The 18,923-nt window shown below is 41.0% G+C and overlaps 1 long non-coding RNA gene across 6 annotated transcripts in view; it reads left to right on the forward strand.

Moving 5' to 3' along the window:
* Positions 1-18,923, forward strand: part of LOC137766464 (uncharacterized) — a 78,796-nt gene that overhangs the window by 56,732 nt on the left and 3,141 nt on the right. For 3 of the 6 annotated variants that reach the window (XR_011074328.1, XR_011074326.1, XR_011074327.1), the window contains 3 exons: positions 2,414-2,546; positions 4,362-4,507; positions 5,902-5,990. This is a non-coding gene — a long non-coding RNA (uncharacterized lncRNA). Of the gene's footprint in view, positions 1-2,413; positions 2,547-4,361; positions 4,508-5,901; positions 5,991-11,096; positions 11,149-18,923 lie in introns of those variants that run through there. The other 3 variants (XR_011074331.1, XR_011074330.1, XR_011074329.1) reach the window with 3 other exon arrangements.

An 18,923-nucleotide genomic window follows, 5' to 3' on the forward strand; every position in this document is an offset into this window, starting at 1 on the left:
CTTGTCCAGGTTTATTTAGAAGTACAAATAAATAGACACTAAAATTTTAAATGAGAAACTTATGTTTAAAGTCTGACTTTGAAAGAAGTAGGAAGTACATATTATGTAAATATAATTAATCCAACATAAATAGCCTGATTTGCAAACTGCTCAGTTTAATGAGAGCAATGAGGTAACAATAAAGAAGAGCATGGACGGCTGCTCTGGTAGAGCCACAGAAGGTCACCAAGTGAACTGGACTTTCCCGATGTTTGCCTGCCCTGCTTCCTATGTCAGGGAATTTCTGTAAGGAGACCCAGGCCCCAAGGGCCAGAGGTTTCCTTCTCTAGATCACAGGCAGCTCAGGCTATCAGCTACATCTGCCTAAGACTTTGAGTCTTCACTGAGGCATGCAAATGTCCAGGGCCTTTAGAGATTATGGTCGGTGCCTCTGATGGAAGGTAGAGTCCAGGTGCGGCTGGTGGAACTGTAGTGGGCTTGTGTGGTGACAACACCAGTATCAGCATCTTGAACAGACTGTCCTGGGGTGCCATCTTGGCTCTGTTTTGCCCCCTCTGTTTCCTCCCTGTGCTTCTCTCCAGGCTTCCTAGCCATTCTGTGAACTCTCTGACATACTTCCAATAAATTCCTTTTCTGCTTAGAGCTTCAAAGTTACTGTCTGTTTGTGGCACCAAGAACCCTGACTATAGGACCAGAAGCTCCAGTGTGTCCATGTGCCCGTAGGTAATCAGGCTCCGGAGGCTGTGAATCTCACAAGAAACCGAGATTAGTGTGACTAGTATTATTTAGATAAAGTTTTCCTCACTCCAAATGAGATTTGAGATTACACAGAAAGATGCAATCTAAGAAGATTAAAAAATTAGAGGGAAAGAGGAGGAAGTAAAAATAAAGATATCGGCACGTAAGTCATATTGCTAAATGCATTTCTTTATACGGAGAAATGGAACTTGTGGGCAAATGAGAACACTCAGTTCAACTGGTCCTCACATTCTCTTCCCTGCTGGAGGGGTTACCTGGGGACCCAAAAGACTCAGAAGCTTCCGTGGGGAGGGCGATGGATATGGAATCTAAGCAATGGAAACTCAGCCACCTTCAGGGGTGGGTCACCAAATAATGGTCCCTAGGCTCCTCTGCCCTGGCATTGCTGTGGCTGATGAGTTCTTGCTTTTGGCTCTACAGTGTTCTTTCAGTCTTTTCTTTTAAAATCTAAGTATATTTGGAAGAGATAAGTCATTAAGTCATTTACTTTAGCAAAATGTCAGTCATTCATGCGCTATCATCACAATCTTGCCCTATTCATATATTATATTTTTTTAAAAAATTTTTATACGTAAATACCTACAATACCTTTGTTCTAAATAACATACATGAATGTAAAAGCTTGCTATGCTCCAGCTTTTCAATATTCACAGAAATAAACTCATAGTAATAAAATGATTAAACATCATTGTCTTACATGATGCAGAAAGTTTATCAAGTGAACTAGCGTTTTGCCCTTGTTTAAAAAATTGTGCATAGAAGTTAACATTTCAGAGTCCTTATCTACCAGAAAGTGTCCAGATTTATAGTTTGGTTGGGTATAGAATTCCGGGTTGAAATCATGTCTTCTCAGAACTTTGAAGGCGTTTCTCCAACATCTTCAAATATCATACAGTGATTTTTTTTTTTTTTTGTAAAACTGCAAAGGAGTTTTTAAAATTTATTTATTTTTTTATTGAATTTTATTTTATTTATTTTTATACAGCAGGTTCTTATTAGTCATCAATTTTATACACATCAGTGTATACATGTCAATCCCAATCACCAAATTTATCACACCACCACCCCCACCCCCCAGCTGCTTTCCCCGCTTGGTGTCCACACGTTTGTTCTCTACATCTGTGTCTCAATTTCTGCCCGCGCATAGCAACGAAGACCCAACGCAGCCAAAAATAAATAAATAAATAAATAAAATTTATTAAAAAAAAAAAAGTGGTTGCAACAATTCACACTTCCACCATAGCAGTGTGTGAATGTGCCTGTTTACCACGCTCTCTGACACCCGGTGTTACCTAATTTTTGCCAATCTTATAAAATGGAAATGTTATCTCACTGTTTAAATTTACTTTTATTTCTTTTTTGGTGTGGCTAAACAGCTCTTCATATGATTAGAGGTCATTTGCCTTTCTTCTTTTGTGAATTGCCAATTCATTTTCTGCGCAACTTTCAACTGCGGTATTGCCTAGAGCAGGTATGGATCTGCAAATACTCTTTAAGGATAGTCATATTTTGCCTGTTATTTATGTTGCAAATATACTTCTCTGGGTCACTGTTTCTATTTTTAACTTTGCATATAATATTTGTAAAAGAAGTTTTAAGTATTTATGTAATCAAATCTACTCTAATTAGCTTTTACTTACATTCTTTATTTCAGTGGATGAAAGAATGAAACCAACATGAAAGTCGGTCCATCAGAAGTTTGATTTATAATCTGAGTTTCTAAAAGAATCCGACAACTCAATAATCTCTTGGCCCAACTTCAGGAAACAGGCCAATTGTTTAAGATGGTAAAAGTTTTCACTTACATACTAAATATTTACCTAAGCCAACTTAAGAAGGATTTCCAACCACGCTAGGGTGAAAGCTACTAAGCTTGCCCTTCCGGCTTGTATCCTGCTTAAAATTGTGGTATTGAAGTCGGAGTTGGATTTGGATGTTAATGGAGGCTGTTGGGCTGGGTGCCAGGTGGGTCATCCCTATTCTTTAACCCTGAGCTTCCTAAGTGGTGCCTGCTTGCTGAAGTCAGAACCCTCACTGCCATTTCTACAGTGCTTGGCTCTTTGTTCTTCCTAAAAGTTGCTCCCAGGATAAATGAAGTTCAAATCATAACTGAGTAGAGCTCAGATTTACAACACTACTGTTCACCAGGCAAAAGTCCCCAGGGTTTGCGAGAGCACATGGGGCCTGGACCGCACAGAATGATTCTAAGTTAAGGCTCCAGGTTCAAGAGCTGAGAATTAGGTACAGGCTCTGATTCAGGGTAAAGTTCTAGTTCTTATCTTTTAATTAGAAGGCTCCCTCTGGACCCTCTTACCTTCCTTCTCTGTGCAATCAAAACTTGCTCAGCCATGCCTACCACAACTGTCTCCACTCCTGTACTTTCTCTTCTTTAAGATATTCAGACAAATTCCGGAAAGGAGGCAGCTTTCTCTTCAAAGTCTGAATTCTTAAAAAAGAAGGATGCAAATTCTAATTCCTTTTCTTTAAAACACCACTTGGACCTCAACTCCTCTGAAAGTCTTCCTGAGCAGCTATCTAGAACTTTTCTGTGTTGTGTTCAGTTGCCACTGTCCTTACAGCTTCACACCATGCTGCCTTGGCTCCTTCACTAGTTCATCTGCTCTACGAGATGCTGGTCTTCTCTGGGCAGAACTGTGAGCTACTCATCTCTGTATCTGTAGTGCTTAGCACAGTGTCAAGTGTACATTAGGCACTCCATAAATGTCTTTTTATTGGATCTATGGTAGAACAATGGAAAATATTTGATTCCAACATGCCATTATGACCTTGGCTTGGGTCAAGTGGGAACTCATAGCTTCTGAGATAAGTGCATGTGAAAATAGTAGTATCTCAGTTGGAGGTGTATCAGATAGTGGTTTAAAGGAGAAATATTGTGACCCTCCTCTCTGGAGAACAGCCAAAGATTACGACATAATCAGAGTGCCTGTCTATAGAAGAAAAAATATGTCTGGAGAGTGGGCTAAGCATACATGTAGCCAAATAATGCTCAGGCCACTATATCAATCTATCAGTTTACTTGAATTTCATTAGTTAATCTTACTTATAAGATCATGTAAAATAAGATGGTAATGGGATATAAACTTAAGCATGCCAAGAGTTACTTGAAGACATCTGAAATCCAGTATTATTAACTGACCCTGACATTCATTTAGATATCTCAAAAGAAGTTTTTACATGCCAAAAATTCTTGTAGTTTGCCTTTTCTAAAAATGATCAAAATGTGTTGTAGCAATTTTAAAGAAGGGGGTGTGCTATCAATGGAAGTCTTTAAGGCCCATGATTTGGACAGACATTTGCTAATTAATTCCAGAAATTAAGCAAGTATCTACATTTTGTGGAACCCACACCCAGAAATAGACCAGGCAAAAGATTTGTCTTTTCACAAAATTGATCTAATGCCTTTCTCATATTAAAATTCTTTCCATACACTGTACACACACACACACACACACACACACACACAACTTGTAAATTATTTTTGTTCCACTGCAATTACAGTAAAACACTTGGTGCCTACAAATGCCTGATGATTTATGGCATGAAAGTCTCCTCTGTTCAGAATGTTGCCTTTTCCCTTTCAGGTAATGCACAGTGAAAAACAGGATTATCAGGAACAGTTCCTGCATCTTCTGGAAAGTCTCTGCTGGCTACACCCCTCCTTACCTTCACTGTCTAGCAGACTCTCAGGCACAGATGGGATACTCATGGGGCAGAATGAGGACTAGAGGTAAGTGTATATGTGGCCACGTGGCTTTTTGAAAGTAGGAAAACAGAGTTCCATAGTGCCTCATGCTCTGAAACACTTTTCCTCCTGCTAGAAAACTGGCAGGGCTAGAGAATCTAGTTCAGTATTAGGAATTCAGTTCAATTCAAGAAGCAAGGTGTGCTCACTGACCCTGTAAAAAAAAGCTATGAAGGTGCCAACTGGTGTTTGGCCACTTGGTCATTAACATTAGAGAATATATGAAATTGTCCCATATTTCAGCACCTTGCCTGTTTTATTATTATTTTTTTAACTTGATGGGAGTACATTGAGGTCTACATTGAGCCAAAATTTGACACTGATAATGATTGTTGGAACCATAGGCCATTTTGGTTCTCTGGCCTCACTAAAAGGTAGTTCATGGTTGAATCATAAGTCTATTCTCTTCCTAACCTGCCTTAGCTGAAGGTATGTGGTGGGCAACCCAAGGGTGACTTTCTGTGGTTTGTTTTGTGGCTTCTAGAAAGTAAGTGTAGCCAGTATGTAGACTATCAGGTAAGCATTATTTATTGTGTTACACACCCCTCTCCCCAAAAGACTACCTAAGAAGTCAATTAGATATTAGAATAGAATCAAAACTGAGAAATGTGAAAACTCAGTAAGATTTTTGCTGAGAACAATAGAAAGTCACTTGAAGATGCTGCCAGGAAATTGGTCTATTCTGACTGAATTCAAGTCATTCCCTCATCACCTGGAAAATTGCCAGATAACCCTTAGTGATTATAATTAATGTTGTCTTTCCCTCTCTCATCTTTAAAAAGGAACAAAAATGGGCAGCAAGATGATGCAGTCTCTGACTGCTACTGAAACATCAGACCACTGATGCCCAATTTCTTTGAGTGCTTTTCTTGTTGGACCAGAGGTTCTTTGCCATTACCTATGAGAGTGGTTCTTCAGGGCCTTAGAGCTCCCTGGGCATGGTCTGTGGCGACAAAGTGAACTGGTGTGTGCCAGGATGCTACACATTTTCTTTATGAGAACTTCCCGTCATGCGTTGGTGCTTGGTGCAATTAGCAGTTTCCTTTGAACAGTACTGCCCTGGGCAGCTTTCTCTCATACAATGTCACAGTGAGCAACATTATTCTTTCCTCTTTATTTATTATCACCAAGGAATATTTATTGAGAACTCGTAATCATCAGAGTTCTCTACAAATAATTAGAAGTGTATTTATACACACAAAGAGACCCAAACAGGGGACTTTAAGGAGGCTGTGGTTTGGCTCACTTGAGAAGTTTAAGACCTCTAAGATTATTTAATCCTGTTTCAAAAATAGCACCTACCATGTTTCTGGGAAAGAGTGGGTGACTATTGCAGAAGTGAAGATGACCTGTTAACAAATGTTTGCGGTTCTTCACAGGAAGGATGCAGATGGTAAAGAGTTGAAACTGAGTCGCCAGCAAGAACTTTAGAAATCGGCACCAAGGCACAGAGCAAGACACTGGTGAGGTCAGGATCGGGATGCCTACGCTGGGCTATGTTTTATGTTCTATTTGTTGGATTGCAAGTTACCAACACAACTACATTCTATAATAATACCTCTTCTCAGGGGCACTTCCATTTTCCAAAGAGAAACAAAAAGAGACGAATTTTGGTAGAGAACAGTCAGGTTTGGGGGAGTCTAGCCATTGGTTCTTGCCTATATTCGGGATTCCTGTCTAGGAAGCAGAGCTCAATGTTGTGGAATACATATGTTTGAACTTGAGGTGGCATCTCCTTTGAATTGAGATACGGGTTTTCCTTTGGTCAGAGAGAAGCCTGCTTTCTGCAACATCTCTGGTCGGCCTTTGGGTTTTCTCTCTTCTTGCTACCCGCTCACATACTAACCACAAGTTTCCAGCTGCTTACCTTGTGAAATCTAATCAGAGCACCACAGAGCAGGTCCCATGGATGACAGCCATCATTATCCAGAAATAAACAAGAGCCCCAGCTAAATGCACCATATAAGGCTTATTTTAAGAAATGAATCCTTGAAAACATCAGCCCAGCGATGATAAAAAAGAATTCTGCCTAGTTAGAGTTCTTTGCAGGAAAGGTTTTTGATATTGCTTTGGCTTTAGGGGAAAAAAAAAAAACCACGCTGGACTTTATGGGGGTTACCTAAGTGCACAGTGAAACTGCAAATTCAAACTGTTTGAATCCTGTCCTCCAAATACAGAGGTCTTATGTGAAAACAATCTCATTTTCCTTTTGCTTTCTGGGAAGCCCTCCAAGGCATGGTGAATTGCCAGCTTTTGTGACCTTTAGTTTCTTAGCTCCTCCCAAGGGAAACTTGACCTTGGAACTGTAGAAAGGAGGGAAATAATTTTCAAGCTGGTGCAGGGCAGGGGCAGAAGTTTCGTTCTGTTTTCTCATTGCCCAAAGCTTATAGGTTCTCCGGCACCAATATCCTTAGAGCCTCTGAGGTCACAGAAATGAGGACAAAAGTTGTGATGAAGATGTGTATTAACCCCAAGGCAAGGACACAGACAACAAGACTGCCACATGGGATGGAGACTCAGGTGACCAACCAGGTGCAGTTCCCAGTAAAGCATTAGGAGTAAGAAAATGATTAGTCCCCATCCAGATTCACAGCTGATACAGGGCTTTCTGACTCCTCATAGCATTTTAGGACTGAAATGGAATTCACAGGGCACAAGAATTCCTCCTGTAACTTTAGTTGGCTTCTATAGGTATTGGGACTACATCTAGGATGGATTCTCAACCTCCTTCGGTTTCCTACTATTTGGCAACCGCTTGACTCGTGAGACATTCATCTGGTTACAGAGTTAACCAAGAGAGGACTTGTGTATATCAAGAGACACCGCGGGGGCTCTGTAAGCCCTACTCACATACACTGTCCCCCAGGCATGGAATAGATTAGGGAACAGTGATTTGTCACCATTGATTTCTCCGAGCAAGAATTTCTTTGAGATCTTACTTTGCTCGTGGACACGTGGGTTTAAAAGTTTTTGCCTTTGAGGCAGATTTTATTAACAATGTGTCTTCATTTCCAGTACTCAATGAAAATCTAATTAGAGTAACAACATTACCATACTGACTTGATAGAATCCCAGCCCAAAGCAGTCACTATCTGAGTGGGTCTCTGTAGCCTGAGAACAGACTGTGTAGTCATTCGGCACTTTTAATTTCTGAAAATAGCTGTGTGTCCCATTCTTATCGTTTGTAAGCGTTAGGAATCTAGAGAACTGTTTGTGCATTAGAAAAAAAGAGCAAAGAATTTGGAGTCCCAAACCCTCTAGGACGTGCCAGCTGAGTGATATTGAGAAGGACACACCTTGAATGAGTCTCAGGTTCCTTATTTCAAAGGCTATCATCAGAAAATGACACTTCTCTTACAGGGCTCTTATGAAGATTAAATAAAACCATACTGGAAAGTTTTGACATACTTAGCTTTCTCAAAGACAGAAATTTGCAGAAGTAAACATCAAAAAAATCCTGGTATAATGCATAAAAAATTTGTTTGTATGTCACATTAAAATCAAACAAACTAAACAATGTTTGTGAACCAGGAGAGAAAAACAATTTTCTCTTACAGTTTCAGAAAGGGATAAATGTGCTAACCTGTGGGCAATTGTTTGTGCGTGTGTGTGTGTGTGTGTGTGTGTTTTGTGGTTACTTTCCTGGAGGAGAGGAAAACCACTGTGATATAGATTTTTTTTTTTTTTTAATATAGGGATAATTTTTCTTTTTTTTTCTTTTTTAAATATTAATTTAATTTAATTAATTTATTTATTTATGGCTGTGTTGGGTCTTCGTTTCTGTGCGAGGGCTTTCTCTCTAGTTGTGGCAAGTGGGGGCCACTCTTCATTGCAGTGCGCGGGCCTCTCATTATCGTGGCCTCTCCCGCTGCGGAGCACAGGCTCCAGACGCTCAGGCTCAGCAATTGTGGCTCACGGGCCTAGCTTCTCCACGGCATGTGGGATCTTCCCAGACCAGGGCTCGAACCCGTGTCCCCTGCATTGGCAGGCAGACTCCCAACCACTGCGCCACCAGGGAAGCCCTGTGATATAGATTTTTATACCTGTATAGGATCAAGGATACCATGGGGGTGGTGGTGTCATAAATATATACTCTGAGGATCCAAGCAAATAATTTAGAAAGGACTCCTTAGTCTTTTACACTTAAAATACAAATAGTATAGATACTGTTGGGTGAGTATTTTTCCCAGAGTACAGAGAACATGGGCTTTGGAGTCAGGCTCCAGTTCAAATTTCATCTCATCTCACTAGCTCTGTGACTTGAGCAAGTATTGTAAATTTCTTATAGGGATTAAATGAAAAAGAAATGAGGACAAAAAAGCAATAGTTCAATTCCTGGTCCTAAGAAGCACTGGATAAAAGTGAAATGTTGTTATTCGTCCTTATATTTCAGCTTCAACTTTTCTCTTTATCCTAATGTTAACAAAACATTTTTTTATCCTGTTTATCCTAAGTTAACAAAAATGATAGCATTTGAGTAGAGTTCATGCGGGGCCAACTGTATAAAAAAGGGCACTCAGTAGACTTGGTGATGCAATCCTTGTTTGTAATGCCTTTGCTATCACACTCTTAGGTATGTATGAGGTGGGTCAGTAAAAATGAAGAAACTCTTTGTTCAAAGTTGTTTAGCCAACCACATTTCATGATGGCATTCTTTTATCTTGATCTTGTAAATGCTCAGGAATTGTGGCTGCTTTGGAATGTCTGCCAGACAGCTAATGGAATTTTTAGGATGTATCTGAAAAATAGTGCAAGCGTCTTTCTGTCCAAATCCATTGGATTTAGATGAATGGATATTAGCTGAGGTGAAGTGAAACAGTAATTAAATTCTTCAGTTTTCAGAGAAAGATTAAGATGGTGTCATTTTTCCCTGGAAATAGTGCAGATGTTGTATTTTAGTTGAGGCTCATGAATCTCTGGAAGGGAATGGGGCAGAGATCTAGCCTGAGAATTGCCTGGGTTTCCTTAGGAAATATTCAGGACTGGGAAGACCGCAGTGACTGCCACCACGACAACTGGGAACACTTCCCTTTGCTCCTCACCCACTCCTCCCCTTTCTCCCCTCAAAGAAGGTCCAGTCTAGTCAATGCTGGCCTTTTGGTTATAGTGGTACCCAACTGGCCCAGGGCGTGGCACATCCAAGGGCCAGTGGAGAACCACTGACTTTGTTAGTCAGCCTTGCTTTCCTCAGTGACATTCCCACCCACGACCCAATTTAAGCTCCTGCATGTGCTTAATTCCATGGCCACTTGGGAAAACCAGTGGGTTGGGAATGAGGCAGAAATGAGTAGAATCCTGGCTCAGCCTCTAACTGAGTGAACTTGGGCAAATTAGTTACCTTCTAAGTTCTAACTTCCTTACATGTAAAAGGAATAATACTGTCTATCTAGTCTAGTCAATCTCAAGAATAATCTCCCTCCACCTAACATCCAATATGCGTGAAGAGGGAAGAAAAGCTGGGTACTCGTTCAAGGGGCCACCAGAATTTTGGCCTAGAGCCAGATGCTGCACAGAAAGGATAGGTAAGACCTAGTGTGGGACAGACAGCCTACAGGACTGTGGGTAAATCTGGCCAATGCATTTGAATGCACTGACACCCTTCCCCCTCTTCAAAACCACCTCCATCGTTATCTCCAAGAATTCTCTGGCAACCGGCCAGATACACACTTACCATTTTACTGAGCTTAATATCGTCACAGAAATCTATCAGTTTCTCATAATTCTTCACCACATTCCTGGGAATTAGCCCCAGATTCATCGAAAATCACACATGGGGTTTGTGCCTGGGCTGCACTCTCAGTGGCCTCAACTCCTGCCTCTAGTTAACTGCCGGAGCCACTTAAAACTTCCAGCCACAAACCTCATCAGAAGGGAGTCACTTCAGTTCCATAAATGATTGACAAAAATAGTGGGACTTCCCTGGTGGCACAGTAGTTAAGAATCTGCCTGCCAATGCAGGGGACATGGGTTCGAGTCCTGGTCCGGGAAGATCGCACATGCCACGGAGCAACTAAGCCCATGTGCCACTACTGAGCCTGCGGTCTAGAGGCCACAAGCCACAACTACTGAGCCCACGTGCCACAACTACTGAAGCCCATGCGCCTAGAGCCCGTGCTCCGCAACAAGAGAAGCCACCGCAATGAGAAGCCCATGCACCGCAACGAAGAGCCCCCTCTCTCTGCAACTAGAGAAAGCCCGCGCGCAGAAACGAAGACCCAACACAGCCCCCCAAAAATAGTGTCAAACATTACCAGATCAAATACATGGCCCAGCCCCTTCCCTAAAGGGAGTTCAGAAAAATAGGGCCTCCCTACCACCAGGCTTCTAATAATTATAAAAAACAGGAACCACTGCACAGACCTGACAGACATATGCTGTGACAATATAACAATGTTTCTAGAGGAGTTACATTCAGGCATAAAGAAGAGTGGATCATGTTCACTAAGAATAACATATTTCTGGAATGTGTAGACTTGGCGGGGAAAATTCCATGTTTTTTGAGGACTATGTAACAACCTCAATCCCCCCCTAGAATAATAACTTATTCTAGAGCTAGTCTATTTCTTCCCTATAGACTTCCAGCAGCAAGAGAAGTTTCTCCAAAGTCATGAGCTCTTATGCCTGCGGTGGTATCAGATATCCAGTTTGTGTGTGAGTCTTGTTCACATTTATTATCGAGCTGGGAGGGACCCTGTGGCATTTACTACTCTGGGCAGGGTAAAAACGTACTCTGGTCTGGAGAGAATACCGGCTATAGCTTCAGAGAAATGTATCTTCTAAGTTGCCTTGTGTCCATTCTTTAGAGAGAATCAGGCAAGGGCTTTAGCGGTCCTCCACCAAAGGTAGGAAAGAGCCTGGCATCAGTAAATGATTGACCTGCTGCCTGGGGTGATAAGCTTAGGTAAATAGGCTTGATTCTGCTCCAGCAATTTCAAGACTTTTAACTCCCTAGGTTCCAAAGCAGAAAAATGCACATGGCTTCCGGGGATATCCTGTCTTCTGAGGTTTACAGCCTCTGCATGAACTGTGCGTTCCTCAGAATAATTGCAAACTGTCCTCTTTGGTGTATCTTGAAAGTGAAAAGAATTCATGCAAACGAAATTCTGGAACAAAGCCATGTTTGCAGAGCCACGACCGATGGAAGAATTTCAACAAATCACAAATAGGATATTTTATAATGAAAGATTTTTAAAAAACTTTTGAAATGTGTAGAAGAACAGCAGCAATTTTCAAAGGAGAGAGAAGCTGGAAGAAAAATACAACCCACTTTCAGAACACGTTGCAGGACAAATGATTTGATTTGCCCGACATACGCCCACATCGACCACACCTCCTTCAGATGAACATCATCCGAGACATGCTGGCTGCAAGGTTGGGTCAAGTGCTTGCTTTGTGATCTCCAGAGAAGGGCCTGTGACCAGACAGATCACCTACCTTGATTGCTGCTTCTCGATCTGGATTCTTCCCTCAGCTTCCTTCCTGGTTCAGCAGGGGTGGCGGGAGACTGTTCCAATCCTTGCTGGAGATTCTGGGATGTTCGGAAGAAGCATCGACACAGGCTTCTACTTTTCCCCCAAGCACGAAATTGAGATGTTCCCCTCTGTTTCCTTTCCCGGTCTCTCTGGCTCCTGCACACCGTGGTCACGGGCAGTAATTTGCTTGCAGCCAGGTATGTTGACAGATGTGAAGGCGGGAGCCCGTGCTGGTCTCAGTTGCCTGGTCTGGCCAATCATTACACACCAGGTCAGGCTCTCAGTCCTGCTCAAACCCAACCAGAGATCTAGGTGACACAATCAGATAGCAGTACCACAGGGGGCAAAAAGCAGGGTCTGTTAGCTATTGACAAGCCAGAAAAGCAATTACCTGGCCTCTGGATCTGTGAAGTAGACAACACAATTATATCTGGGAGAAAAATCCCCTTTACTTCATTCCTTTTTATTTTAGCAATCTCAGAAGAGAATTTGGAGGTCACTTTATCAAATCTTATAGAATTTAATAATGGAATGTCTTCTATTGAATTCCTGTCTGGTGGGAATCATCTGGAAGTACCTTGAACAAATATGGCTGCCACTTACTGAGGGTGCACTCTATGTTAGGCGTTTTATATATATCGCCACAAATCCTCATAATGATGACCTTGAGATTTTATTCTTTTTTGTGGATGAGGGGACAGAGGCTCAAAGGGGTAATTGTTGGGCAATGAATAGGTGCTGAAGCCAGGATTTGAAGTCAGGCCTGCTTTAAACTCAGTACCAGTGTGAACGCACCTTTCAGGATCCACTGTATGGCAGGCTGAATAAGAGCCCCCAGAGATGTCCATGTCCTCATCCCCAGAGTCTGTGAATAAGCCACCTTATATGGTAAATAAGACTTTGCATATGTGATCAAGTTAAGAATTTTGAGATGGAAAGTTATCCTGGATCATCCAGGTGGGACTAATGGATCACAAGGGTCCTCATAAGAGGTTAGAATCAAAGAAGATGAGATGACAGAACCAGAGTCAGGGGGAGATTGAAGATGCTACACTGCTGGCTTTGAAGATGCAGGGAGTTGGCTTCTAGAAATTAAAGGCAAGGAAATAAATTCTCCTCTAGGGGCTCTTGAAGGAACACAGCCCTGCTGGCCCATTTTAGACTTCTGGCTCCAGACTGGAAAGATAATAAATCTGTGCTGTTGTAAGCCATTGTTTGTGGTTACTTTGCTATAACAGCAATAGGAAGCTAATATACACTCTCTCAGAAATACTCTTTGTGATGGTGAGCTCACTCAGTGTCCCATTCCACATACGAACGCTTTTTATGAAGCCGTGATCTACCTTCCTGAAATGGCAGCTCATGAGTTCTAGTTCTTTCCTGCACATCAGGCACTCAGGGAGGCAGCTGGAAATGATGGAAAGGGACTCAGAGACCAAATTCTAGTGTCAGCTCTGCCTTAGGCCAGGCAGTCCTCTCTGGTTTTGTTTCCTCTCCTGTAACGTGAGCAATGGCACAAATGTTCTTTGGTCCCTTCCACATCTAAAGTCATAAGATTCTAAAATCTCAGTCATCAATATCCCTGTCACGTTTCTCTCAATCTTTTCTAAACCCAACATTCCTGCTTTCTCATGAGACGTGACTTCCGGCTTCTTCACTCTCCTGGTTGCCGTTCTCTGGGGAGGCTCCGATGTACCCATCTGCCTCTGAACTTGTGCTCCGATCTGTGCCTCGTGCCCAGTCATCTCTCCGTGTCTGCCAGTGGGCCTGGCTGCTCTGGCTTTCCCACCCTCCTCTCTTGCTAGAGCTCATCTAACTGTCTCTTAGGATCCTTTGGACTTGGCTTAGCCTGTTCCTTTTTATCTTGTTCTATCCAATCTTACGTCTTGAAAGAGAGCACTTCTAGTGAACAAATGCATGAGTCTCAATTTAGTTAGTTTTTTTGTCATAAGAAGGACCAAGGCTTTCTAGTGCTAGCCTAAATTAGCCATCTTTGCTTGCTTAACAACATTTAAATGATAATTCATTCTCATGGGCACTTGAAAGGCAATGGTATATAATTTTTGAGCATCATCGATTCCTTGATGAAAGCTATGGATCCTCTACCAGGAAAAAGTGCATATACATCGAAAATTTTGTGTGTTGTTTCAGCGCATGTGCATTCTGGCTCGACTAAAGCATTCCACCACCCCCGCCGCGGCTTCCCCACCATGTCTGGCAAGTTAGTTCTACACTCGCAAGGTTGCTGGTGGGGGACGCTTTTGTAAAAGGCAATCTAATGTCCTATATTTCACAGAAATCTAGAAATGAAACTCTCTGCACCCTGACTGAGAACACACCCACTGGGGATCGAGGCAGGAAAGTCTTTAGACAGCGGTCCCCTTAGATTAAATCCATCTGCCTGCCTAAGACTTCTCTCAATGGCATGATGCTACTGGACAGAGGCTGACACGTCTGTGTCCCCTTTCCCCACCCATGCTGTCCCCAAACACTGCCCAGCTGTGCAAACACCCTGGGCTGACCAGCACTTTGTTTTACTGGCACTTGTCCAGGCCATCCCAGGTGAGGTTTGAGGTACATGGGCTTTGGCCACTGTCCCTCCCTTGTAACCCTCCACTCTCTCTGAGAATGAAAGGTTTCAAGTCTTAAAGATAATAACACTCCTTTCTTTAGTCATACTGAGCAGATTAGCAGAGGGGTAAACAAAGAACATGCTGCTGATCAAGAAGAATTCCTTTGGGGGAAAAAAAAAAAACCACAAGAAAAATCCGGGACATCCAAACATCCCAGCCTCAGGGAGTCACAGAAAAGGAGTCACTTTCGAAGCTGGAGGAATGGGGTTTGCTCTCTGCATTGTGTGCTAACCGGGTACAGCCATCTGTGGGACTGAGTGACTCCAGGACCTCTTTCCCCCGAGTTTAAACTACTGCCTGGACAACATGGAGAGAAGATGGTCTGAGTGTGGACCTTCTGCAGGAAACACGAAGAAAGTTCCTTTATGAAAAAAAGAGGTGATTCCCTATCTCAGATAGTAGTTTATTTATGTATTTATTTATTTAGTAAAGATGTTCAAAAAGAGCCCAGCCAAACCCAATTCTTGGCAAAAGTGTGGTAGAATCAATTGCAATCATTTTCAGCCTGGAAAGGATCGTAAACATAGGTCATTCCCAGAGCTTCTTCACAGTGGATTCTTCAAAAAAACTTAAATTTATTATTATTTTTTAATTTTTTTAGGTTTGGAAAGGGCTTTATGCTCTATAATTCTCTCACAAATTCACAATATGTATTAACAGAGGCTCTGAGGTGTCTGCTATAAAGGAATCAGGTTAGCTCTGCTTAATTCATCTTCTCTCAAAACCAATGTCAACATTACAGCAAGTATTATCTTTCTAAAATGTAAATGTGCTGAAAATGTTCATTGGCTCACCATTGCCCTCAGGGTAAAGTCCGAATCTCCTAGAATGGGTTATAAGATCTCTTGAGATCAGACCCTGCCTACCTCTCCAGTCTGTTAACTGACTCTTTGTTCCCTGCATGTCTGTGCTCCAGCCATACTGAACTATCTATCTGCATTTCTACATGTTTGCTCTTTTTTGTGTCTGTGCCTTAGCACAGAAATGCCCACTGTTGCACCCACACCTCCACCCCACGAGGTTAACTGCTACTTATTAGTCAAGGTTACTTACATTGGAAAACTTTTTTTAAGCCAGTATGCCATCTCTTCTACCTTTTCGTATCACTTATCACACTGTATTGTAATTGCATGTTTACTTATTTTTCCTATCCCTGCTCTTCTGTAAGCTCCTTAAGGGTATTTCTAGTATTTTTTTTTTAAACTTAAATTTATTTTGAAAGGAAATTTTATATCACTCTTGAAAAACCCTGTATCACTTTGCTACAGAGAGAAGGTAACCAAAAGATAAATACAATACAAAATGATATTTAATGTCATTATTATCTTTTTTGTTTTTGCTGAACAAACAAGGGTCAAAGGGATTTTTGTCACTAAGCTGAGACTTTCCCCTCAACTAATCAGAATGGTTAAGTGATTAACGATATTAATGCTATTAGGATGTGGCCACTTTCCACCTTACATCATTTTGCAGACCACCAGTGGTATGAATCCCACTCTCTGAGCAATGTATCAATATATTTGGTCCAGGGATTGTGCAACTTTCTCTTTCACTGTCTGAATGTATCTGCTTTCTCTCTCATTAATTGGTTTCTGTTAAATCATTTACCAGTAGACACAATGGTTAGCAGTCAACCGTGTACAAGAGGCTGTGCTGGGTGCTCTTTGGAGGGGGTGGGTGCAAAGTCCCCACCCTAGTATTAAGACTAATCGTTACTCGAGTATTTACTATGTGCCAGGCTCTGTGCTAGATGCTTTCCATATATTTTCTTGTTTGGACTTCTCAATAACCCTTCATAGTAGGTATTATTAGTCCTGTATCCTATATACTTAGAGATATTAGTTTGCCTAAGATCACATGGCCAGGGCATGCTCTAGTTGGGATAGAAACCCAGGTCTATGCATCTCTGAAATGCCTGTTCTTAGTTTCTGTGCTAAATAGAATGTTTATAACCCAGCTGTAATATGATAAATTGTGATTAGATATTAAAGGGTTCATATATAATGGAACAGTTCCATTGTCATAGGGGCAACGTTTCAGCCCAAGTGTATATTCAGAAATTGAGTCAGACTGGTAGAATCATTGCACTTTCACCAGGCAGGTTATACCTGCTTCGCTTATGTTTGGACACAGCCCTGTCTACATTATGTTGTTTTTTATTAAAACCAAATGGAAATGACTGGAAATGGTGCTTATCAAAATCAACCAAAGTACAGTATGGTAGATTTACTACACAATAACTAAAAACACAGGCAGAAAATTCTGACTATGACTATGTTCTTCACTTGCTATGATAACTTGAATAGAAATATAATTATCCCTAATTACCTGTTCTAACATTCAACTATATGAAATGAATAATTACTTAGAATTAATTTGATTTCTGCTAAATTCATAAATAGGACTTTCACCTCAACTCATTATTTTTGTAGGGGATAGGGCAAAAAGAGAAATTCACCAAAACTAAGTGGCCTAAGATACTCTATTATAAAGAATTAGGAATGAGGAAAATATTGAAATCTTCATTGCCAACAGAAACTGTAGGCCCACTTTTATTTATTCCTTATATGCACAACACATAACCTCTGCGTTGTTCTATTTCTGGGCATTTGGTGACCACTCAGAGTAACATGGGCCAGAGGTGTTGGTCAAATGAGAACATGAATGTAAGTAGGACCGAGCCTAAGCCTAGTACAAATAGCTGAAGTGCTGAGGGTGAAGCTTGGAAAAGCATGGGTGACAAGACTGTGTACATTTCATGAACAGCTCATTTTGGGAATCGCAGGCCTATGCAACTAATTCCAGTATGTGCGAGACAAGGCTGAGAGGGTCTTCATCCAATATACTTTAATCAGGTATTTTATTGATGCTGAGTCTGTAACTTTTTAAAACAAAATTAGAAGTGGGCCAATAATAAAATTTGCATACCAACAAAGGCAAAGTGCCTGCCAAAGTTTTATATTTATTATTAGGTTTAAGCCTATTTAGGTAGTTCAAATCAAATACAAGAAAAGATATCATGTCATCATATCTATTAAACTTTTTTCACAGTTAAAATGAGGTAATCTGGCTTTACAATGTTTTAGGTTGAATTAAGCAGTTTAATCCAGGTTACCAGAAAGATGGAGAGAGATATATTTGAACAGTTATTTCCTAGGGGGAAAAAAAGCCATGTGAAATGCATAGGAATAAGATAATTATGCCACAAAATACATTTCAGAGTATCAAGCAGCATATATGTAAAATTTTCATTCTAACCTTAAAATTGGTATAATGTATTATTTTTTTACTTCGCAAACAGCATGCATTGTCATATAAAACAAGCATAAAGAAGAAAATATAATATCTAACAGAGCATTTATCAGATTCACATTATCATCTGAATTGACCAAGATTTATTTTCACTTTGACAATCTCTGTATCTTCTCATCAGTGAGGTTAAGTATTACAGTTGGCATATACACAATACAAATAATGCATACACGATCTGCATGTAATACTTATTACCATTAGGGTGGAAATTAGTAAGTATAATAGCAGTAAGGTACCACTGTTTCTAGAATATGTTCTAAGATTTATCATATTGATACGATAGATTTATGACTGAAGTGTTATTAGTGCTCTAACCTAATAACAAATGTAAAACTGCAAACGTACAAAGCTACGGAAGGCTTATTTGACTTTTCAAAATGCTGTGCTTCTCGTTGGGCTCAGAGTTTGTGAGCAAGCCCCAACTATTTGAATGAAGTACTGGCCCCAGGTCTGGGCTCCAATCAGGTAAAGTTCTATTGATGGGGTGCGAGTAGGGGTGCAGAATAATGCATCTGAGGAGAGTAAGGTGCGAAAACCACTGTGGTAAGAGTGCATTTGCACATCATTGAATGTATGTGCTTTTTATTGTTAAGTTTTGCCAGCATCCTGTGATTAACAGTAATCAGCAGCTGATCAAGGATGACCGGGAGACAAGAGGAGGCAGTGGTATATTCTATGACGGAGATGAGAGGGAAAGAGATGGAAAATGCCTCTAGACTATTGACGGGGGGTACTCAGTAGACTGTGGGATTGGATTCCCTGTGAAGAGAAGGAAAATATTTTATCCAAACTATGAGGCTTAGAAACGAGTTTGAAAAGTCCTAAGAACAAGTTTTGTTGGAGAAAAGACTAGAACACTATATCCACTGCAGGATAGAAAGAGTTATCTTAGAATACTTCTAGTGTCTAAGACTGTGCCAACAACATCAATAGCATTTTGTACACTATTCCCCTGGTTTAGGGCCAATTCAGTGATGACAGTGC

Source organism: Eschrichtius robustus, chromosome 6 (assembly GCF_028021215.1).
Source record: "Eschrichtius robustus isolate mEscRob2 chromosome 6, mEscRob2.pri, whole genome shotgun sequence".
Taxonomy (NCBI): Eukaryota; Metazoa; Chordata; class Mammalia; order Artiodactyla; family Eschrichtiidae; genus Eschrichtius; species Eschrichtius robustus.